The 25142-nt window shown below is 33.9% G+C and overlaps 1 long non-coding RNA gene across 1 annotated transcript in view; it reads left to right on the top strand.

Moving 5' to 3' along the window:
- Positions 1–573: 573 nt before the first annotated feature.
- LOC145269085 (uncharacterized) overlaps positions 574–25142 on the top strand; it is a 44092-nt gene continuing 19523 nt past the window's right edge. Inside the window, exons 1-3 of the long non-coding RNA XR_013864946.1 lie at positions 574–774; positions 14356–14463; positions 23673–23777. This is a non-coding gene — a long non-coding RNA (uncharacterized LOC145269085). The remainder of the gene's footprint in view (positions 775–14355; positions 14464–23672; positions 23778–25142) is intronic.

The raw sequence follows: 25142 nt of genomic DNA, 5'->3' as shown, positions 1-25142 counted from the left end.
AACACTATCAATAATTCCCCCCACTCTTTATCTGTGCCTAAACCTAAACGTAGATTCCATGAACAAAGCTTCTTTCTTAGAACTGCACGCCTGTGGAATTGTCTTCTGTTTTCCGGCTAACTACAATATGGTTGTCTTCAAGTCTAACGTAAATAAGTTCTTGATGAGCCGTTCCATATAAGTTAACAAATTTACCGAATTTCCGTTACTAATGATTACTATATTTTCCAATTTCTACTGAACACTCTTTAACCCTTATCCTCGAGTGGCCTCTTGGCCTTGATAATGTGGTGAAGCCTGTGTAAAAAAAAAAAAAAAAATATCCAAAACGTTAGTTTTCCAAAATGTTCGTTTTCCAAAATGTCATAGATTCTACTGGGCAAACTGACCTCGCTCGCTAAAAAGACCCGGCAGCAACAAACGATGTCGGTTGGTTCTTTTGACGGTGATAAAACCACTTCCGCGTTTCTTATCAACGCAATGTGTGTGAATTGTTACAATTTCGACAGTGGCTCTATAAAAAGACAACCATTTTATTCCGTTTAATCTGGAGATAAGATTAAATTATCTTAATATACGAAAACTTAAAGTCGTATTGATATCCGTAACCGTCTGTATAAATAGACAGTTGTCGCGCATAGAAAGAAGCAAGAGTTTTCAAGTGAAAGTGATTTTGACGAAACTTTTTGAAAAAAAAAAAAAAAAAAAAAAGAAATACATATAAAAGACAAGAAATGTTTCGTTTAAGTCTCGTTATGTTTTGCCTGCTGAGTGGTAAGTTTTTACTTTTAACAAACCTGTTTATTTTTCTCCATAAAATGTCCCTGGCTTCTGAAATTGAGCAACAGGGTTTTATTTTTTATTTTTTTTATTTTTTTTTATAAAAGAGTCACCACTTATCAAGGCCCAGAGGCCACTCGAGGATCAGTATCATATGGGTGACCATTTGGGAACACCAGGCGCTGAATGACACTCCCCCCCTCAAAAAAAAAAAAAACACTTAACGGTGTCAAAACTATCTCTCCGGATTGGGATATACATTAAACTGGGGGCTGCTTGTGAATTTAATATTTCCTATAAACTTCCTCTTTTGGCGGAAGTCAACTCAACGTGACGTATTATGAAAATAAAAATAAATAAATAAAGGGGGGATATTTAACTAGTTTCTCATATTGTTTAACCTGCAACATGTTTTTTTAAGAGAGTAAACTCATGATGTTGCATCATGTTAAAATAATAACTTTTATATTGTCACCAATTTATTGTCTGGCCTCCATAGAGGGTGACTTTACCCTTTAAACAAAGCACCAAGACAAAGCAGTAAGCTAAACGCTAAGTTGGACAAAGGCAAAATTTATCGTTCCACAAAGATTCATAGATTGACAAATTCAAACATTTTTCTCAGTACTGCACTTCTCATCTGGGAAACTGCTACTCAGAGCCACCTTTCCTGCCTGGACAAAGTACAAAACCGACTTTGAAATCTAGTGGAATATGGATTTTCTTTCTTTCTCTCTACTACCTCTTTCTCGCAGAAAAGACGCTAGACCATTTCATGAATGTGAGTTCTCGCCATTTCAATCAAAATCTGCTTTTTCAAATAAAAAGCTGATTTTTGCCAAATCGCTAGAGCCTTACCTCCTTATGTTTTCATCTCTATTTGGTCGGATTTTATTTCTCTTTCTTTCTTTCTTTTCACCTCTTTCTCACTTTATATTTCTTTCTCTTTCCCTGTTTTTCTCCTGTCATATTCCTTGCTCCATATTGCCTAACTTTCCTTTCCCGCTTTTATGACAGGTCTTTGTCTTTTTTTAACGTCGCCTGCCCACTGTCTCTAAAACAAATTCCAATTGCTCTGCTTGTGTGTTTATTTTTCTTCTTTAAAGTAAGAATTTAACATTAAGAGAAAACCAAAAAGAACATTCCACAACAATTTTTTAAAAGCAATATCTCATTTGAACCTATTGACTTCTTTTCTGAATACAAAAAACAAAGGTTTTTAGATGAGTGGCGTAGTTTCAAAACACAAGATAGCGTCTGATATTAAAATCCTCTCACATGCAATCAAAACAGATGAACAACGACCAGTACAAACAAGTTATTTTTTCCCGATTGTATTGTCAAATCCATTGCTCTTTCTGCTTCTCGTCAAATCATTTTTCTCATTCGCTCTAAACACTTTCTCACGCTCGAAGCTATACTTTATCTCTACAAATCTATTATCAGACAATGTATGGAGTATTGTTGTCATATTTGAGATAGTGAATCTTTGTCACATTTGAAGGTTCTTGATAAGTTGTAGAAACGTATCTGTAATTTGATTGGCCCAACACTTTCTTTATCAATGCAACCTCTTTCTCACAGACGTGATGTTGCTAGTCTCAATCTTTTCTACAAATACTATTATGGCATGTGTTTCTCAAAATTGTCTGGTCTATTCCCTGCTTCCTTTGTTCCAGCTCGTTTGACTTGTTGGTCTAGTGGTCTTCATCAATTCGTTGTTTTAATACCTCGTTGTAATACAGCTGCCTATTCCAGTAAATTCTTTTCAAGGACTGCAAGGTTATGGAACCTTATTCTTGCCGTCTTCCTTGCTTGGTATTTTCAAGACTAAGGTCAATAGGAATCTCATATATTTGCGATAATCATCTTTCGTTATTGTTAACTCATTGCATCAAGTGGCTTCACACCTTGTCTCGAGCGATTTCCATAAAATGTATTCATTTATAAATGAGATTGTTTTCTTTTATAATTTCAACACCAAAATTCTTTCTTTTTTTTTTTTCGAACATATATAACTTTTTTTTTTTTTTACCAAATTAAAATCGTCATTCTCTTTTCCCCGTTTTATGTATGGCAACCTGTTTTCTTCTCTTTCTTTTCTTCTTTTTTTTTCGTGGACCCTTTTTTTCTGACGTCTGTGTTTGTGGCGTACTCATTATTTTTACTCTAAATTCGAGTTGCATCGTTGACACGAGCTGGTCTCACATCATAAAATAATGTATAGCAGTTACAAAGAACTATTTTCTCTGGTGAATCAATGCCCACCTTTGAGTTCTTCGGCTATAGGCCGACTTAACAGGGCGCATCGATTCATCTGCTCCCTAGAGTCTTGAGATAACGTCAGTCAGTAAGGACCGGACCTTCAGCCAAGCAATACCTCTTCTCTCGTCCTCTGTCCACTGGACATCTTCCGAAAGCATCGACGGTCTCCACTGGAGACAACTGCTATTAGCTGGGGACGACACAGTACTGACTGACCGACGGCGACCTCAAAAAGAAATTTCTGTTCTGTCTCCCTTTTTCGCAGTCCGACCTGCCAGTTCCTGCTACCAATAAATATCTTAAGTTTTTATTGTTGAAAAGAAGTTTGTGTTTCTTTTGTGCTGTGTTTTTTAGATATATTTTATTAGGAATTATCTTTCCTAAAAACGTATATGTTGAATTGTGCCGTGTCGTCTTGTGGTGTAATAATCTTAATCTCATCATCCTATCTTCTGTTGCATGGGGGTGTATATAAAACATGTATGTATATGTCGTAACTCTTGAATGTGCGTATAAACTACGGTGTATGCAATTCTGTCAAATACGTGTTTCTTAAATGTATGTATAAAATATATACCTCATATGCATATGGGTGCGAACGTGTGTGTGTGTGTGTGTGTGTGTGTGTGTGTGTGTGTGTGTGTGTGTGTGTGTGTGTGTGTGTGCATGTGTGTGTGTGTGTATTTAACACATGTGTGTGTGGATGTTTAAGACATTCAATTAAACAGTTCACAGTAAACATGGCCGTTCAGCAACGGACTACTAACCTTGGTTTTATGTTCTTTTCGGTCGTCGGAAGTTTTGTACTCGTCTTGAAGACACTGGAAACAAAACACTTCTAGTTGCACCAGACAACTTCTTGTTAACTATATTATAACTTTATTCCTATTTCTGTGGAGCTCGGAGCCGCCTGTCGGTTGTCTTTATTAGTCCCTAAATTTTGACTGCCAAGTCCCTAGGCACCTCCAAAATTCACCACAGAATTACCCCCCCCATATGTAACACGAAGTAACTTTATTATAAAGTAATATTATCAACATAACTTTTGTACCATTTAAAAGAAGGGCAAAATAAACTCGTAATAATTAAAAAAAGTTTTTTCATTGAACGAAAATAATGAAATTACGAGACGAAAATCGCGTTTACATATTGGTGCTTTAAAATAACGTTCCCATGTAGTAAGCATTTCGAACGTGAAAACATACTCGTGTTTAATAAATCTAGCAAAAATCAACTAATAGTCAGATTTTCGTGAAATTTTCGATACTTTATCATTTTAGAATGAAATTACATATAAAATACAGTTTCCACAAAATATATGAATGGAAATATTTTTTAGTGCGTACCCCCTATTAATTTTTTTTCGAAATTTGAACAAAATATATTTAAATCTATCGAAATTTCTATTTATTATGAAACATAAGAGTTCAAATAAGTAAAAAAAAATATATTTTTTAAATTTAAATGCACGTATCGAACAAAAACTTACCTTGTATTTGCAATTAAAAAATTGATATCAATTTAATATTATTATTTTTAATATCGTTTTTTCTAATCAATATATACTATAATCAGTTGAATTGCCACGAAAAAGAAACTTTCTAAAAATTAATTAATTTTTAAAAGATTAAATCGATTAAAATTCCATTATTTCAAAAAGTCCCGTTACAACATAGATTTTTAATTAATTGTGTTTAATTTTTTTTTTTTTAATATTAAGTTTTAATATAAACAGTGGCGGCTCGTGCCTAAGATTAGTGAGGGTGCTGTTTAAAAAAATGCGTATTGTTTTAATATTGTGTAAAAATAAAACAAACATAAAAAATATACATAATTTATATGTATGCACACGTATAAAAATACAATAACTTAAAGGAATGTAAATATTTGGAATAGCTTACTTATTATATTTATTTGAAAGTAAATTCCATTCTTCTTGTTTTAATTTGTGAGAAAAGATTGATAATTTTCTCCTTAACTTCTGAATGACTGCTGAAGAACTTTTTTTCAATTGAAAGCACTGCAAGTGCATTTAGTCTTTCGCAACCCATGGTGCTCCCTAGAAATTTTTTTATTTTTTTCAGAGTTGAAAAACAACGTTCTGCCTCTGATTTAGTCATGGGAATTGTCAAGATAATTTTTATGAGTTTTGTGATTTCACTAAGAACATCGTTTAAATTGTTTTACAAAATAAATTTCAGGAGATCAATTACTTTGCAATACTCATGGATATCTGACCTACTATAAAATATTTCTAACTCAGTTTCAAGCTTTTGTTTGTCAATCATGGGATATGCTTCAGTTGTCAAGGATATCTCGTCTGTAGGTAGTTCTTTCTTAAAACTAGCAAAGCTTTTCTTGTTAAACAATTTATTAAATGTTTAGTTGAAGAATATCTGTCCGTTATATCAACAGATATAGTCACACAGTTCTTTAGCTTCGGCCTTGAGTGTTTGTGAAGCATTTTCACAGTATTTGGAGTTTCTTATCTTATAGCAGTTTTGAAATTTGCTATGTATTCATTGACTTTATATATGCTAATTTCCCGAGATTGCATTTGATTATAAATAATTTCAACATGAGACATAATTTGATGAAATAGCTCTAACCAAAATATGAAATTTTCATCGTTCAAATATTTCAGAATTCCTGTCGCTTCTGCAACGGTTTCATCTACATATGATGTTGACTGAATTTCAGTGAGACATTTTTTTAATGCTTGAACATTTTCATGAACTCTATGGTTCGTATGTTAAAGTTCCACTTCGTGGCGGATGGACGTGGAATACTTACATCCAGATGTTTCTTGAGAATGGACAGACGCTGTGGTGATCTAGAAAAGAAAGTCGGAATAGCCAAAATGTTAGAGATAAATATTCTAGCATTTCGTGTAATGCTTGCTGCATTCCTCATTATTGAATTAAGTTGATGCGCATAACAGTGAATGAAATGTGCATTACTATAAACTGCTTTTATTTTCGTCTGAACACCATCTTTTTTGTCTTTCATGACATTTGCACCATCAAATGTCTGAGCTATCAGTTTTTGGCGATTCCCTTGAAGGATTATATCCAATTGTTGTAGAATTTTTTTTGATATTCCATCAGCGGTTTGGTTTTCTGAAATAAAGAATCCCCAAAAGCGTTCAAGTATTTTTTCATCCAAAACGTACCGTAAAACAATGATCATTTGTGTATGTTCAGACAAATCTGTTGTATCGTCAGCCATGACAGCTACAAAGGAAGCTTTGCTAATTTTTGCCCTTATTTCATCACGGTATATTTGTAAAAGACAGTCAAGTATGTCATTCTGAATGGTCTTGGAAACACCTTTGAAGACACTACTGGTTTCTAAGTGATTCTTTAAATCTGGATCTAATTTAGATGCAAAATTTACTAATCCTCTAAATACACCTGCATTTACTGAATCATCTTTTTCATCATGTCCTCGTAAGGGAGTTTCAAAGTTCCCACAAAAGAAAATACAATCTATTATTTTAGATAAAATTTCACGGTTCTTCTTAACATTCATGTTATGATGATTGATTGAAAGTCTGTAGGCCTCACTAAGTTTTTCTTTAATATTTACGGTCCCCAAAATTGATAGGGAAACTACATTGTCAACGTGCTCCTTTGACTTCTCATGCTTTTCAGTTCTATCTTTCATTTTGCTAATAGTTCTGAAACCATCTTTTGTCCACGTTACATCACTCCCAAACAACAAACAAGGAAAGCAGAACAATGCCTTTTTTAGTTCACAGCCGCAAAGCCAACTTTTCCGTTGGTACCAGTCAGAATTAAAGCTACGAATATACACTTTGTTGTTGCTAATGCCTGACTGAGATATTTGAATATCAGGCGTTGAACGGCCTCTTTTCTTAATTTCAACTTTATCATGGAGAGACAGCTGTGAAAACTCAATCTGTTGAAGTTCACTTACCGTCACAGAAGTTATTTCTTGGGGATGCAAGGAGGCCATGGTTAAATTTTTTATATCAATTGTGTTGGGAAAGGTAAGTACTAGGCAGTCTATTAGTAGAATATTAATTAGGGTAGAAGGAATACAATGTTTACGTGATCCTCTTTTTGCGATTCAACTGAACCGGGTTCTGAGTTGAATCGTACTTTTATAAATTTTAGATAACAGATTTTTATTAACGAAAATAGTTTTACTATTTAAAAACGTTTTTATTTAGAAAAAGCTTGTTGTTAATTAAAAATAGGCGTATAACAAAATAAGCTTGCCATTAAAATTGTCTTTTTTTAATAGAAATATTTTTTAACTTTGCCATTATAAGCCGTCGAAAAAAGGATAATACGCAAAAACATTTTAATAAAAAAAATACTATTTTAAATTGTGTACACTTTACAGAGTAATAAAAAAAAATATACAAATATATTTCTTTTAAACTTTACAGATTAAATAAATTTTATGGGCTTTTCCGCAGGCAAACAAACGAAAAACATTTTTTTTTAAATACATTTTATTTACAATTTTTTAATAATTTATTTTTTCATAAAAACAAAATCTTTGAAATTTACTTGCTTGCACACGATGGTAAAGTTAGGAGTTTACCATTTAAAAATGGTTTTATTGGATAACAGTTTTCCTTTTGTCCAAGATCAAGGTGTAGTGTCTGTTCTTCAGATGCTTCATTTCAATTTCTTGTTCTCTGTCGGTGGAGGAGAAGTCCTTCACGACTGAGACAATTTTTATTTTTGTTCCTTTTCTCCACGTTAAAAAACGACCCTGGTGTCTAACTCTGTCCCGTGGGGGAGGCATTGTAAATAGGAACATTTAAAAACATTTTTTAACTAAAATGTATTTAAAAAAAAATAAAATTTTCTTCGCTTTTCTATAGAAAAAAATGTAAATATTTTTTATTCTGTAAAGTTCAACTACCACAAAATGAATAGATTTCAAACTACATAAAAACACAAACAAAATAAGCCGTACGTGAAAAAATAACATTAGTTACGTTGGTAGCTTTACGGGTAAAAAGCCCGAACACTTTTAATTAAAAAAAAAAAAAAAAAAAAAAGTTTCGCATATTGTATATTTTTGTCTGCTTAAATCGCATTTAAAAGTGTGAGAATTTTTTTTAAGGTGGATATTTATTTACAAGAACACTTTACACTTTTTAATAATAATAAAAACAAAACATTTGTAAACAAGCCTTTTAAAAAAAAATAATAATATAAGGATTATATATACAGTGATGATCATATTTATTGGCACGGTAAAATAAAAGTTAAATTTTGTCTAATAAATTCTAAAAAAGGGATTAAATTAAAGAAAATAACAAAGTATATTATGTATTTTTAACTGGCCTTTCCGATGCAGTAATCGGATTTTAGAAAAAATAAATAACAAAGGAACAACAAACATAATTGCAAAAAACCCTTGTTCAAAATTATTGGCACGGCTTTGTTTTTCTTTTAGTATCAGTATAATATCAATCAATTTCCGGTTTACGTGCTTTCTGAACTTTTTTATAGCCATATTATGCTTGTTTAACGCTAATTCAGTGAATAATTTTTTTCAGATAACTTTTTGATAGCGATTTATTTAAACTATTATAAGTGACTAAATTATAATTTTCAATCGCCATGGTTAAAACTAAGGAACACAGCGAAGACGTCAGAAAGCTTGTTGTAGCATGCCATACCAATGGGGAGGGCTATGATAAGATTTCAAAGAAGCTAAACCTTCCCAAATCCACTGTTAGAGCCATAATAAACAAGTTCAAATCGCAAGGCCACGTTATGAGTTTAGAGGGTAGAGGGAGAAAAAGGATTCTTTCCCCAAGAGATGAACGGAAAATTGTTCGACAAGTAAAACAAAACCCAAGGATCTCTGTTGGGGAGATTGTTGATGAACAGAGCACCTCTGGAGTGAATGTATCTCGACATACAGTTGGTAGAGTTTTGAAGAGAGCTGGTTTAAAAGCATGTCGTCCGAGAAAGACTCCTTTATTGAAGCCTATGCACCTGAAAGCAAGGCTAGCCTTTGCAAAACGTCATATTGATAAAGATGTTGCATTCTGGAAACGTGTTCTATGGACTGACGAAACGAAAATAGAGTTATTTGGCCATAATAAAGTGTCTTATATTTACAGAAAATCTGGCGAAGCTTTCCTGCCTAAGAACACCATACCCACAGTGAAGCACGGTGGAGGCAGTTTGATGTTTTGGGGATCCTTTGCTGCCTCTGGACCAGGGCGACTTGTTAAGGTCACAGGTAGCATAAAAAAGGAAGATTATGTTAAAATATTGGATGAAAACCTGAAAGACTCTGCTAAAGAGCTCTCACTTGGTCGTCGTTGGTGGTTCATGCAAGATAATGACCCAAAGCATTCGGCTAAACTGACTAAGAAATGGCTTGAGGACAATCATATTAATGTTTTGGAGTGGCCATCACAAAGCCCAGACCTTAATCCAATTGAAAATTTATGGAGAACATTAAAATTGAGGGTAATGCAAAGGAAGCCTAAGAATCTTATTCAATTGGAGGATTATTGTCAGGAAGAGTGGGCTAAAATTACTACTGAAGAGTGCAACAACTTGGTTGTAAACTATGAAAAGCGACTGAGGAAGGTAATCAAGGCCAAAGGCTATACAATTGATTATTAAATAAATCGTGCCAATAATTTTGAACAAGGGTTTTTTGCAATTATGTTTGTTGTTCCTTTGTTATTTATTTTTTCTAAAATCCGATTGCTGCATCGGAAAGGCCAGTTAAAAATACATAATATACTTTGTTATTTTCTTTAATTTAATCCCTTTTTTAGAATTTATTAGACAAAATTTAACTTTTATTTTACCGTGCCAATAAAGATGATCATCACTATATATATATATATATATATATATATATATATATATATATATATATATATATATATATATATTTAATATGATATATTATCACATAGAAAGGAAAAAATAAACGTATTATTTTTACCGTGTATCGATATTATTGAGTAGAAATGATTGGGGGGTGCTGCAGTTCCACAGCTCCAGGCACGAGCTGCCACTGAATATAAAGCCATTTTATCGCCAGATTAAAACCGATTAAAATATTATTGCACAAATATTAAACATTTTGTAGACCACCCTCATATTTTGTTTGTCTCTTTTTACCGAACAAAAGTATGGAAGCCGGTAATTAACCAAATGAACACTCGTACATATTTAGTAAAAGCATATTTCATATTTAATATACAAATGTTTATAATATTATTAATCGTTAAACTCTGTAAATCTTAAAATTATAACAAAGATTAATTATTAATTGCAGTTTGACGAAAATAAAAAACAAAGGTTTTAAAAAGTCATTAAGTTGCTTTTGCTTTTCCATAGTTCGTATAGTTAACGCAAGTCTGACGTCACGGGATCATACGCTCTATTTTTCACAATCGTTTGGAAGATTCTACAAGTCCCTTTCAGTTTCCCATGATGTAAGTGATGGTCGATCGTCGAGTGGATTTCCCAATAACTACCAATGTTACATGCCTGTCCAGAGATATGAACAAGCAACAAATTTAAATAAAAAAAAAACGGGGTTGTATTACTATACACATAGATTCGAAAAAGTTATCAAAAAACAAATATATAACAAATAAATGCTATCAAAGGTAAAATAAGTTACTTTTCTACCTAACTGGATAATTTTTTAGTATTTTTATTTGATGTAACATGTTTATTCAGCTCGAAAAACATATAGTATTTACCGATGTATTGGAAAATACAAAATGGCGCCCGACTCTCTCTCTCTCTCTCTCTCTCTCTCTCTCTCTCTCTCTCTCTCTCTCTCTCTCACACACACACACACACACACACACACACGGTAAGTTTGGGAAAAGGGATTAAAAATAAAAAAATTGACAAAATACTGTTAGAAATTCACTCAATATATAGGCTGACATATATTCGGTGGGTTTTTACAGTATTTTGCATATATTTTATTTTTAACTCCTTTTCCCAAACTTACCGAGTTATTTTGTAGGTACCACCAACATCCTTAGGAAAACCCTTGATCTTTGAAGCTCCTGGTTTGGAGCCGGGATTGGGGAAAATCCTTTGGAAATGAATTCCATCCCTTTCCAGGGAGACGTTGATAAACGAAATCAGAATTATTATTATTATTATTATTATTATTATTATTATTATTATTAACGTGTAGATTTAATTAGATTTGTTTTAAAGAGAAAATGAAATTCTAGGACAAACATGGTTAAATTACGTTTTAGGAATTTAACTTGATTAGATTCTATAAACAATAACAAGAAGAGATTGTCGATAAACTTCTGTCAGACCATTCTACTGCAGATATTTTAACTGCAATCTCTGAACGTTTATACCAAGCACTGGATAAAGCAGGGAAGGGGAAGGCAGTAGCCCTTGATATATCTAAGGCTTTTGACAGGGTATGGAACGATGGTCTTCTGATGAAAATAAAATCCTATGGTATTACTGGACGAATGCTTAGCATAATTAAATCCTTCTTAAATGAGAGAAGAATCTAGGTTGTCCTCGATGGGCGTATGTTAAAAAAATTTGATATAAATGCGGGTGTGCCACACGGATCGATTCTTGGACCTTTGTTATTTCTGATATTCATAAATGACTTACCTGATAAAATTGTCTCTGGGATGGGTATATTTGCGGACGACACCATGCTCTATAGCAGGCATGTGGGGAAAACTAATGAGCATATATCTAAAGTAATGGCCGAAATCCTAGAGGAAGACTTCCAGTCTGTAGTAGATTGGGGTCATAAATGGATGGCAACGTTTAACACTGCCAAGACAAAGCTCGTTTCTTTTAATAATTGCATGAAACCTTACCAATCACCAATAGCTATGGCTAGAGATACTTTACCTGAAAGTACTTCGTCCAAACTCCTTGGCTTAACGTTCACAGGAAACATGAGTTGGAATGTATACATCGATATCATTGCTAAGGCTGCTGCAAAGAAAGTGGGCTCTCTCTATCGTGCTAGAAAGTTACTTACGCCTGAAAGTATCTTGTACCTCTACAAAGCCACCATTCGCCCGCGTATGGAGTACTGCTTTCGCATTTGGGATGGTACATCTGCTACTAGTCTCTCACTTCTGGACAGTGTCCAAAAGAGAGTCATTAACCTAATAGATCCCGAACTGTTATCTAAGCTTCAGCCCCTGTCCCATTGACGAAATGTTGCATCCCTCTGCCTGTTTTACAAGTATTTTAATGGTGGATGCTCTGCCGAACTACAAGCACTTGTACCCCCTCAACGAAAATACCCCCGACAAACCCGACAAGCAGCAAAGTCGCACCCCTACACAGTTGAGATCCCTAGATGTAAGAAAGCCTTTTACTCTAATAGCTTCTTCCCCAGAACTGCAGGACTTTGAAATTCTGTTCCGGTTTCCTGCTTCCCCAACTGTACTGACATGCAGAAGTTCAAGTGTAATGTGAACAGACGTCTTGCTGCTAAACTCCCTACATAGTACCCCTGCAACTTAGGCCCCTGATAGTAGCCCCTTACATCAAAGTGGCAACATGCCTTGTTTGGGGGTGAAAATGTAATAAAACAAAAAAGAAAAAAAAAGAAAAAGAAATATGTTTTCAGAAAAAGGAATGAACGTTAACAATAATGATACCTAAATACGTGATACAAATGTCGGTTGATAGGATCCTTTGTGGACGTGAAAATGACATAATCACAAAGAAATAGTTTTAATATATACACGGACGTTAGTTAGAATGACTGGAAGTAAGTTGAGGAGGGCAGTTCGAGGAAGTCAGTCGAAAAAGTCCGGGAGAGGACATGGTGGAAGCTCGTGAAGTCAAGATCCAAAACATGAAATCAAAACATTGTAATCCCTGAAATGTTGACATGGTGTGTGAATAGATGTTAGATGAAATGTAACTTTGTGTGGTGTCATATTTAAAAAAAAAACAGGTATGTGAATATGTTAAATTCGAACTCTTAAATGTTTACCATACCTTGTCTATTATGTAAACTGTTGATGTTATATACACACTGCTTCTTTTATAATATAGATCTCACCTGTCTGTTAAAACGTATGCATGTATGTATGTATGTATGTATGTATGTATGTATGTATGTATGTATGCCTAAAACTTTCGACAGAGGCGATGGATTTTCACGTTTTGAAATCGACCCTTCGGACAAGAAATATAAAAAAAATTGGCTAAAAACATTAATTCCTTCACCCTCAACTTTGCACTTTTCTACAGGGAGGGGTCGCTTTTTTCGCTGATATTAACTATTAACTATATTCGATTGACTAGCCTTAATCTAAATTTTCGCCACTTTCGGTTTGGCGATGGGCGCAACAGAAAAGACGTCACTTTTTTTTTTACGTTCTTTTCCTCTTTCGCGGTACGGGTTCGAGTCTGCCTGCCTACTACCACTTTTTTTTTTTTTTTTTGCTCAACACAGATCTCCAAACACCCGGGCAACGCCGGGCACCCAAGCTAGTCTTCAATAAAGAACATTTGTCTTACTCTCCATCAATTGAACATTGTCTCCTATCATCGTTTGAAGCCACTTCATGTACAAGTATTTGTTATCCCCCTCAAAATAACATGTCGATATGTACACGTTATCGTTACAGTCAAGCTCAAACAAAACATTATTCATCGATAATTAGATACCGCGCTATCCAACAAATTGAAATTGTTTATTTTGCCATGAAAGCTAAGAATTCAAAGAATTTATGAAGGGAGAAGGGAAATTAGATTAATTTTTTTCTCTCCTTCCCACAACATGTGCATTTGGTGTTTTTTTCCCCTCTTTTTTTTCTTTTGTTTTGACTTTCCTAGCTGAAACTTATCATAGTTGTTTAAGAAATGTTTTTTGCACTGCCCTCTCAGCACATACGCAGGATAGATATTGCCTCACAGATTGGGAATTTCATCTCGGTTTCTGTGTAACATTGTCCGGGAACTGACACATTGTAGCGTCAGTCGCAAAAATAAGACAAAGAATAGAAAAGAACTTCGAACCGCTTTTTTTGTAACGACGGCATTTATTTCCTCATTGTTGCGTCCATGACGTCACCCACATGATCGTCTTCTCGTTACCTGCTCTCGAACGTTATCCACGCCTCTAATGTGATCTCGAACGTTATTTTCGTCTCTAACGTAATCTCCTTTTTAAAATCTTTGTTTTTCCCTACTGGTGACGTCATTTCAAATGCATTTGCATACGCGTGTCCGTGCTATGTTACATCAGCTCAGATTCCTGGTATAACCATGTGTACATCAAACTAGAATATCATTTCACTCTCTTTTTCAGCTGTTTGTGCCAAATTCCTATGCTCCGATCTCAGCCATTGCCCGAGCTGCCCCAGAGGGATGCAGAGAGCCTGCTTTAGGAGAACATGCAAGTGCTTTGGAGCCCACGGTAAGAACCTGCGAGCATATACAAGAAATATATTTTGTTTGAAAAAGTGCTCAATTTAAATAAATTATAGAGTTGGTTTTGATCATATTTCAGACTATACAACATTTAAACAACAGTCACTAAAGGACAAGGCATGAAGCCATTTGATGTAAGGAGTTAAAAGAATGTTACTTCAAGGTCAAAAACTTGCCAATGATTAAGTGTTAGATGGAATAGATTCTGACCTAGAAAACAGCAGTTCTCCTCACTTTGTCAGAAACATTGCTTGTATGATACGAGGATTAAAAAATAAAAGGGAAACTGCTAATACATGAAGTAGTTTTGAAACACTGATTTGGTGAGGCTCTTGCCATATATTAAACATGATTTACTATGCTGTGATGGCAATAAGAAAACGCTATTCTGCATCTAGTCTGGTGCAATGCAGCGTCTACCGTGGCTATAAAGCCAAAGTTGGAGTTGCCTCTCCAGATGCAGGGCTGAGTGGGTGATAAGTTTGCTCAGTTAGCATGACCCTCCCCTCTCAGTGTTGCAGACAAAGTCCGATGGAATGGCAAGCCAATACGGTCAGAGTGAGCGCAACTGCAGACATTGCTGGAAAGATGTCACAGTGCTTCGCCATCTGCTTATTGAGACTCCAAAAACTAGATATTTTGTCAGGGTCTTTGCTTTTCTCAGGCATCTCCAAGGCAATGGAATTATTTTCCCACAGCTGGCGAAAATTTGAAAATATTTCCAATTTTGACGAAAAAAAACCCCCCGGAGATCCTTGTTGTAGTTATGGCTGTATCAAAATGATACTGACCTCTATTTTGTCAGGGTCTTTGCTTTTCCAAGGCATCTCCAAGGCAATGGAATTATTTTCCCAAAATGATACTGACCTCTATTACTCGATGTATTGAGATTCCAAAACTGGATTTTTTGTCAGGGTTTACTTCCTTACCTTTGCCTTTCCCACATTATAGACTTCTCGCCAACAACATATGATGGCAAGTTTCTATCTAATGAGACAATGGCGTTCTGCATCTAGTCTGGTGCACTACTGTGGCTATAAAGTTAAAGCTGGAGTTGCCTCTCCGGATGCAGGTTCAGGCAAGTGATAAGGAGACCTGGGTTTGCCCAGTTACCAGGGTTTCCCTCTCGGCATTGCAAAGTCTGACAAAAAGGCAAACCAATACGATCGAAGTCAGCACAGCTGCAGGAGTTGCCGGAAAGATGTTGCAGTGCTTCACCATCCGTCTATTCGGATTACAAACCAGATTTTTTTGTCAAGGTTTACTCCTTTAGTCTTTGCCTTTCCCAAGGGATCCACAAGACAGTGGAGTTATTTGCCCTTAGCTGGTGAAAATTAAAAAATATTTCCAATTTTGACGAAAAGAACGGAGATCCTCATTGTAGTTATGGTTGTATCAAAAATGAAAATGAAATCCTTAAACGATTTTTAAATTTTTACCGTTACGGAATAAGAAGAATCACTTAAAGGTTTCGTTGAAGCTAAACCGACAGATAAATGAGAAAGATTTAAAATTAAACTAATTCTAGCCATGGTTGAAATAGCGCATGCGTAAAACTAACAAAAATATGTCGGCAAGTTGAAATGAACATTTTGCATTTTAACTTGCCGACATATTTTTATACGCGTTATTAATCTATCCAAATATTTTACTCGTTATAAACCATCGTGTATGATTACTATTTCTGTTTAATTTCATGTTACGTGATCAGTAGTTTAAGAGTTTATTGAGTAAACACAGAATTTTGAAACCAGTACAAATTTTGATATTGTTTAAAAAAAAAAATTGTTTTCATTGAATACTTGTCTCTGTTTAATAGTTAATGAAAAAACTGGCGTAGATTGTAAAGTGTGTCTTACTAAAGGAAATATTGGGTAGGTAATCGCTGAAATAGATTTCATTTTAATGTTAGCAGATGATACAGATTAATAATTTACATAAATGATTGGCTAGTTAGAATCAAATATCGATTCTTGAATTAGGTCAAACATTGATTACACTGTGCAGCAAATTTCCGGTTAACAAAGTACATGACACATAAAATATGTTTCGATGTAAGAAAAGTATCTTGATACTAAATCTGACCATTATTTTTTTTTTTTTAGATTTTGATTATGAATGAAGAAACACAGAATCATTCGTTCTTATGCTGAGTGTCATTCTCGCTTTTTATATTCCAGCAATAGTTTGCCAGGATTCCATTTTCTTTTAAAACGTTTCTCCTCCATTGCTGAAATATCCTCATGGAATCTCTCGACACATTCCTTTTTATTTATTTAATCCCCCCCCCCGACAAAAGGTGGGTGAACCTGTAAATTCACCCTTGCCCGTTCATTCGTTCCTCTGCACTTTTCTCAAAAGCTACACCTTGGAATTTTTTGAAATTTTGCACAAACATTAAACATGATATGAGTAAAAAGTAACAGAGTGGATTTTCAGAGAAAACTCCGGTTGCCTCCCCTATGGGTGCCTTTCGGATTAAAATGGCTAAAATTGACACTTTTGTGCTTATTAAAAGTAATTGATGTCTTGGATTTTTTATAAAACTTTCTGAAAAGTTGTAACTAACTGAATTCTATTACCGATACAATTACCGAGTCCGATTCTTTATAAATCTCTAATTATTTAACTATGAAATTGTTATTTCCCTCTGATTTTCGTAAAAAAACACATGTTAAATATGCAGATATTTTCCTAAACGTCAAAATACATTTGTGGGGATTGTGACCCTTCAACGTGTGCCTTTACACGCCCTTGACCCCTGATCGCGGCCCAGTTATGATTTGCACCCTGGTCGGTGCAGTTATGATATGTCGACTGGGCAATCAGGTCTGCCAACCGTTAGTACGTCGCGTCACCCAGTGAGTTCTTCATTAAGGCGTTGGGGATTCTTCTCGGATGTTCGGTCCTCAAGGCCTGTTCTCCATGGATCGTCTAGTTATCCTGGGTGTTCGTTGACGGATACGGTGTCACAAATGGCAAAATAAGAAATTTACAAATATAGGGATTAACGCACATCAGCAACAAAACTCCGGAGGTTGGTTAATATAATATATATTTCGGAAATTCATAAAAGAAGTATTTACAGCATATACATGTAGTTGACAATTAATTCAAGCAAGCAGTTAGTTCTACAACTGAGCTTCTGTTGTTGAAATACCTGGTCGGTATCGCGGACTTTTCGTAATTCTCGTTAAGTGATCGACACGTTATAAGCGTTGAGTTATCAGGCAACAAGCGAGGGGGGGGAGAGAGAGGAGAGGTGATTCTGCCGAGACTCTGATTCCGGACTCTCTCTTCTTCTGTTCTTTTCTTCTTCCTACTTGGTTCTTCTTTTTCTGATTTTTCATTTCTTCTATAATACAATTATGGAATGATGACGACACCCATGTTCGTCATCGACCAATCAAATTGCTTGATTATAATTCGACGGGGCCTTTTCTCATTGGTTGATTATACTTCGACAGGGCCCTTTTTCATTGGTCCATTTCCAAAATTGGATTGACTCCTCCCTTAATTAACGCCCAACTTACACGTTGTATTAATTAACTCCTCCCTGGCTTACTAATGGAATTTTTTTCCATATCCAGGAAAATTATTTTTCCTTTGACTTGAAGCAAATCACGCGATTTTATTTGTTTTAAAATTATCTATTGATCTCACTTTTCGCTTTAATAATTCAAAGGAATTTTAGTTTATCTTTGAATTAAGTTCTGGTTGTCGGCCATTCTATTATATCAGACATTTTGTTTACGTCAAAAGACCAAGAATGCATTTGTCGCTTTGAACTTATCGGACAACATATTTTCCCATCCGAGCAAAAATATTTCATAACTTACAATTTCGGTCGACCTGATTCACCAAATGACAATTCTCGATACGTTATCTTATTGTTTTGAAATTTCGGACAATTCATTTTTTTTCCTCTTCTTTGTTCTAAACATAATGCCGAGTCACTGCGTGTGTTTCTCTCAGATCAAAAACAACCCGACTTTTCAACTTGTCAAATTCACAGGTCAACTTTGGCTCATAGTTTTGCCAATACCACTATGATTCCGGCCATCGTAGACCAAAAATATTTTATGCATTCTTTTTCGCTTTTGAAGTCTAGAATGTGATTTATCCTCTCGCTACAAAGGCACTCTTGCCGCCGCCATTTCAACAACAGACTTAGCTCAGAATTTATTCACAAATAAAAATTAATGATAATTTTTATTCCTTCAACCCGGTCATCGTCCAGGAACAAAAAAATTACTTTTAACCAAAAGAAACGTCACATCAACCCTACAGGTCTGATGTGGCCTCTCTTTAGTGTTACAGGATGATCTATTGATTTTAACTTTACTGGTATTTTAAAATCAATCAATATTCATTATTTTATCATTATTATCAGCAATCGAAGATTTTGGTGCAAACAAAATCAAATTAAAAAAGACAATTAAAAGGATTGTTTTGGCATCGGAAAATAGGCATCAATTTTTCCGATTCCGATACCGATTCCAATACCCTCCAAATCTTTCGATTTTTCCGATTCCCGATTCCGATTAATCCTCCTAACACTAATATGTATGTATGTATGTATGTATGTATGTATGTATGTATGTATGTATGTATGTATGTATGTATGTATGTATATGTGTGTGTGTATTTCTTTAACACAGTCGTAATTTATCTTAATTAGGCATAATTTCATAACTTCACTGTGGAAAGACAAAACGTAAGCTCGTACAAAATTTATTTACGTCTTTCTGATTTGATCATCAATTTACATACCTTTATTTTGCCTCTTTACGATTTTTAATTCGACAAAAAATAAGCTCCAAAATAGATTTTCCATGCCAGTGTAATTGGACTGTCTTACTTTCATGTGTTTGCTTGTTTCATATATATATATATATATATATATATATATATATATATATATATATATATATATATATATATATATATATATATATATATATTTGTCTTTACATAAGCAGTAATTTGTTGCTACACAGTTATGAGCACGTTTCGGTCTTCTAGTATTTATTAACTAAAGATCTCTTCAGGCAACAACACTTATATTTAAAAGCGGAATACTATTCTAGAAGAATTCCGCTTTTGAATATGAGCGTTATTGCCGGAAGAGGTCTCTAGTTGCTAAATACTAGAAGACCGAAACGTGCTCATGACTGTGTAGCAACAAATTAATGCTTATGTAAAGCCAAATTGAAAAGTGTAACTTGCTCTACTTCTGTATTAAGCACTTTTGTATTAACCTCGTTATATTTCACTGGTTACCCTACCTTTGACAAGTAGTAACCTCAAATTATATATATATATATATATATATATATATATATATATATATATATATATATATATATATTACTAGCGTGGGTGCCCGGCGTTGCTCGGGTGTTTGGAGGTGTATGCTGAGCAAAAAAACGGTCAATTTTTTAAAACTTTGATCCCTATTATGACACCTTAAAATTTATTGTTTTGGGCTCAAATCAAGTTATTAAGTAAGATCCATGTCCAAGAAACCTATATGTAAAATTTCAAGTGTTTAGACCCCAAATTGTTGGAGGAGTTTGATAGAGTTCTCTAAGGTCAAATCGTTGAACTTTGACTCCCTTAACAGCCAAATTTCTGGCCGAAAACCGATCACATAGATTTTTTCAGATGTCAGTACCCTGCATATCAAATTTCGAGTCTGTAGATTAAAAATTGATAGAGTTATTGCGTAGGGAAATGTACACACACAGACAGACACACAGACAGACACACAGACACGTTCACTTTTATAGATATACTAGCTGTACCCGGCCACGCGTTGATGTGGCTCAGTTTGTTAAAATGGAACACATTCCTCAAGAAAAATTTCATTTTGTTCGTTTATTTACTTTTATTATTTTTTGCAATTTTTTTAATCAATAAAAGTTGTTATTTTTTACCCCTAAAAAAGATTAATTTTTTACCATAAATTGTTAGGTGAAAGTTTTTTTTTTCAGGAAAACTTGCGCTTTTTTTTAAAAGAAATTTGGCAGTAAACATTTCTCTTTGAAAACAGAATTTTTATTATAAAAAGAACAGATGAATGCTTTACATGAACACTGTAAATAGTTATGTGAAAGTAGAGAAAAGTTTGATTCTTTTTTTCAAGAGAATGAACAATTTATTTATTTTTTTTAACAAATGTTCAGAAAATAAACAGAAAAATACTTCCATCATTAATTATGCAAAAAAAAAAATAATAATAAAATGTTGATTTAGTGTTTCAACATTATGTTTATAAATTACGATAAAACTTGCTGAGTATCCGCTGTTTTACGGTTGTTGTAAAAATGGAACGGAAACTTAAATTTCGCTTCGTTTTAATCTTTCTTAATTTTTTAATTGTGCTCCCCAACGAATATAATCAAAACAGTAGCATTCAACAATTGTACTTTATGTATATAAAACACAAAATATTTAAAAGAAAAAAAAAGTTAATAACGAAAGGGAAATAATTCCATTTTTAAACGAAAAAGTCAGTTTGGTATATCTTTTTTTTATTTTTTTACATAAGTCCAGCTTACCATTCACATTGGAAATGTCGGCATTTATAGGTTGTCGGGTACATTTACAACAAATAAACACTCCAATCTACCCATGTTAAGAACGACTTTCGGAATAGACACCCCTAACCTTGTCAGCATACCCAAAAAGCTATAAAAGTTGATGTCGAATGTGAACGATGAGTTGGACGTAATGTAAAAATGTACTGAATTTAAAAGGGAACGAAATTCAAATTTCCGTTCCATTTTTACAACAACCGTAAAGCAGAGCATTCTATGCAAATTTTACCTAACTTACTGTATTAATGCTATTTTTTTAAGCAAAAAAAAATATTTAGGTTTGGCTATAAGTTCCTAAACTCACCCTAAATAATTTAGGTGACTGAAATAGGAATCTAATTGAATCTTTAATTTCCTGAATAGTATGCGAGAAATTCATTTTTCTTCGAGTTATATCGAATTCATTAATACGGACTTTAGGGGCTGTTTTCATAATGTTCCTGTAAAAATTATTTTTTGTTACAAATTACGATGCTTTATTTATATATAAAAAAGCAAAAATAAATTCTTGCGTTTTTTATTTACTACTGAAACCCATAACTTTAGTAAAGGTATTTTTTGTTTAAACAAAATAAAACATTTTCACTAAGAGTTAAGTAAAAATAATTAATTCATTATATTCTGCGATCATTATTTGATAAATAATGAAATTTTTTATTAAAATTGGTTAATTTCCTGACTTTTGGTAAATTTTTAAGTAAAGGGAGAGGTCAAAATGTTTATACACTTTGAGCGTTGGCATTCATTTTGTCTGTACCTACCATTTTTCGATGAATATTTGATAAGAAAGCGACCACGTGTGGTTAATGTAAATTAAATTTCAATCACATGGTTGCATTATCAATAATCATGTGATTAAACCCATTGAAAATTTACCGATATTGTAAACACATTCTGTTTACATTAAACCTGTAGTGGTGAGACTAAAATATCCTTTTAGTGAGGCTGTGTTGGCAACTGAGATTTAAAAAAAACCCCGCGAGATCAGGAGAAAGAAATGTCCAGAAAATCGCTAGATTTTTAACTTTTATCGTCTGAAATTTTCAAAAAGCGCTAATTCCCCCCCCCCAAAAAAAACTCCATATTTTTACTTCCTACCATAAAAAATTATAAATATAGTATATTCAATATATAAAATGTTCCATGTTTTCTCACGATATGTTTCTGTAATTATATTGAAGCGGTTAGCTCCCCAGAAGGCTTACATATTTTATCAGCTAGTTTTACCTGTTTTTTCAGAGAGGGCATTTTTTTTAAGACACAAATCATACACTCAAACTTTTTATAATAAAAGTTAAATTGAAATATACTGCAAATCAAACATCACAATAATGGTGCCACATGTTTTGAAATTAGAAAAATAAAAAAACAAAAAAACTTTGTTTTAGCATGTTAAAAGTATTTAGGTTCGTAGATAATTAAATTCTACAGTATTGGTATAAGTTTTTTTTTTTTGCTGTTGTTTTTTGCTTTTTACAATTTTCGACTAAATATTTCTAAATTAAGCGGGGTTGCTTAGATCGTATTTTAAACTAAACTTCGGAGGTTGGAATGCCCACCCCCACCTAAAATGTACTTGGAAAAAATCGATTTTATAGCGAGATGTAAGAATGGTTAGCCGAAAAGAAAGGTGAAAAACAAAACAAATAATTAATAAATAATTGTTACCAAAGGCAATAAATGCTACTTTTTTTACTTAGATGAATGAGTTTATTTTATGTTTTGAAGTATTTTCAAGCGCTTTTCTTTATTTTTTAATCTAAAATTGCGGGTGTGTGGGTGCCAAATATCTCCGGATTTTCTAGAATTTATCTCCAGATCTAGCAGGAAAACCGCTTAATTGGAAACACTGGTCCCGTGACGGGAAGCGGTAATAAATAATTGTCCCTAAATAAAAAAAAAATGGCCTATCGGTACAAAGAAAACCACCTATTTATCATAGAAAATTTAAGTATAATGTTATGATTAAAAAGAAATATATAAAAACACACATCGGTAAACATATTATACCAAAATGTGGAAGCCATCCGCCAGTGGTTCTTTAGACTATTAATTGCGAACGAACCAAGAGTTACATTTTTATATATATATAGATAGATTATTTTTTGAATCCTTTGAGATGAGTAATTTGTGAATTTTTTATTTTTTTTATTTGCGGACTGTTATCCTTATCTTTATAGTTGTTGTTTTACCACGTTTTGGCCAACTCGTCCCCTGTTTTGTTTTCAAGGGATTAACCGAGACGAGATATGAATATCGAGTCTTGTAACTGTATTTCCAGTTATTACTGCCTTCCATAGTTGTTGTTGTCTCACCATGTTTTTAGCCAACTAATCCTCTGGCCTGTTTTGGGTAGGATTGAAACCGCTATCTTCAGACAATGCTCACCTGGAACTGTAGAGACTCACCGCCTGTATCCACTACGCGACGGGACACAAATTAATCACCTGGAGTAGGCCAGTTGATGAGTTGGTCGAAACATGGTGAAATTACAACAACTATGAGGATGAGGATAACAGTTTGCAAATAGATCAAATAAATTCGCTTGTTTTGTTTTACTCTTTTTTTTTTTTTTCTTTTTCTTTAATTACAGTACCAAATGAATGTTATTCGCCAGTCGACTGTAATGGTTCATGTCTTCCCGGCTCGTTCCCCGTATGCGCCGATGGACGCTGCTATTGTAAATTATAAAATTGAGGTAAGTTTATTTTGCATTATTTAGTTTTGGGGACACTAGCCGTAACTGTAGCACTTCCTGTTTATTTTAACTGATATTTATATAAAACTAACCTGGGTGCCCGGCGTTGCCCGGGTGTTTAGAGGTGTGTGTTGAGCAAAAAAAAAAAAAAAAAAAAGTGATAGTAGGCAGGCAGGCAGGCTCGAACCCGTACCGCGAAGGAGGAAAAGAACGTGAAAAAAAGAAATCGTGACGTCTTTGTCGTTGTGTCTATCGCCAAACCGGAAGTGACGTAGGTTTAAATTATGGCTAGACAATCGAAAAGAGGGGATGACTTTCAAAAATATCGACAAAAATATGCGACCCCTCCCTGTAGAAAAGTGCCCAGTTGAAAGTGAGGGAATTCATGCTTTTGGCCAATTTTTTTATATTTGTCGTCTGAAGGGGCGATCTTCAAAATGATATCGATCTCGTGAAAATCCATCGCCTCTGTCGAAAGCTTTAGGCATACATACATACATACATACATACATACATACATACACACACACACACACACAAAATTGAATAGACAGGTGAGATTTATATTATAGAGGAACGGCCGTTTGAAAAAAAAATCCAAATCAGTTTCGATGATGTCTTTTTTTTTTTTTTTTTTTTTTTTTTTTTTTTAATTTTATGGTATTTCTTGATACGTTCAAATTTTCCTTAGCAGCATCTCTCGTTCCATCTCTTCATCTTTTTAAAACAACTTGGGTTTGTTTTACAATACACAGCGATTCGAAAAAATTGGTCAAAAATCAAACATACGACAAATAATTGTTACCATAGCAAATAAAAGTCACTTTGCAACCTACCCGCATCATTTGTTTTGGTAAATTTTCAGATTAGGTCCACTTCCACAATTTTCTTTTAAATGACAACTTTTAAAGGTTTTCGACTATGCTGAATACGAAAATCGCCTTGAAATTTTGCAGAAATAATTAGTTATCGAGATATAAAAAGTTGCATTATGCATTGTATTCTTTGGCGGCCATCTTTGTTACGCGCGTAGATTTGTTTATGGAGCGCGCGCACACGTAAAAACGATGGCGGCCAAAGAATACAATGCATAATACAACTTTTTATATCTCGATAACTAATTATTTCTGCAAAACTTCAATGCGATTTCCGTATTCAGCATAGTCGAAAACTTATAAAAGTCGTCATTTAAAAGAAAATTGCGGAGGTGGACCTAATCTAAAAAAAAATACCTTTTTTTGTTTGTTTTTTTTAAAGTAATTTTTACATGCATTTTATTTCATCTCAAATATTTGCTCTCTTTACAGCTTTTAAATTTCCAACAAATATGGTTGTCGTCTTGTCACATTTTTTTTTCGGTCCAGC

Source organism: Euprymna scolopes, chromosome 45 (assembly GCF_053919585.1).
Source record: "Euprymna scolopes isolate OS-2025 chromosome 45, ASM5391958v1, whole genome shotgun sequence".
NCBI lineage: Eukaryota > Metazoa > Mollusca > Cephalopoda > Sepiida > Sepiolidae > Euprymna > Euprymna scolopes.
This window is presented reverse-complemented; position numbering and strand designations above follow the sequence as displayed.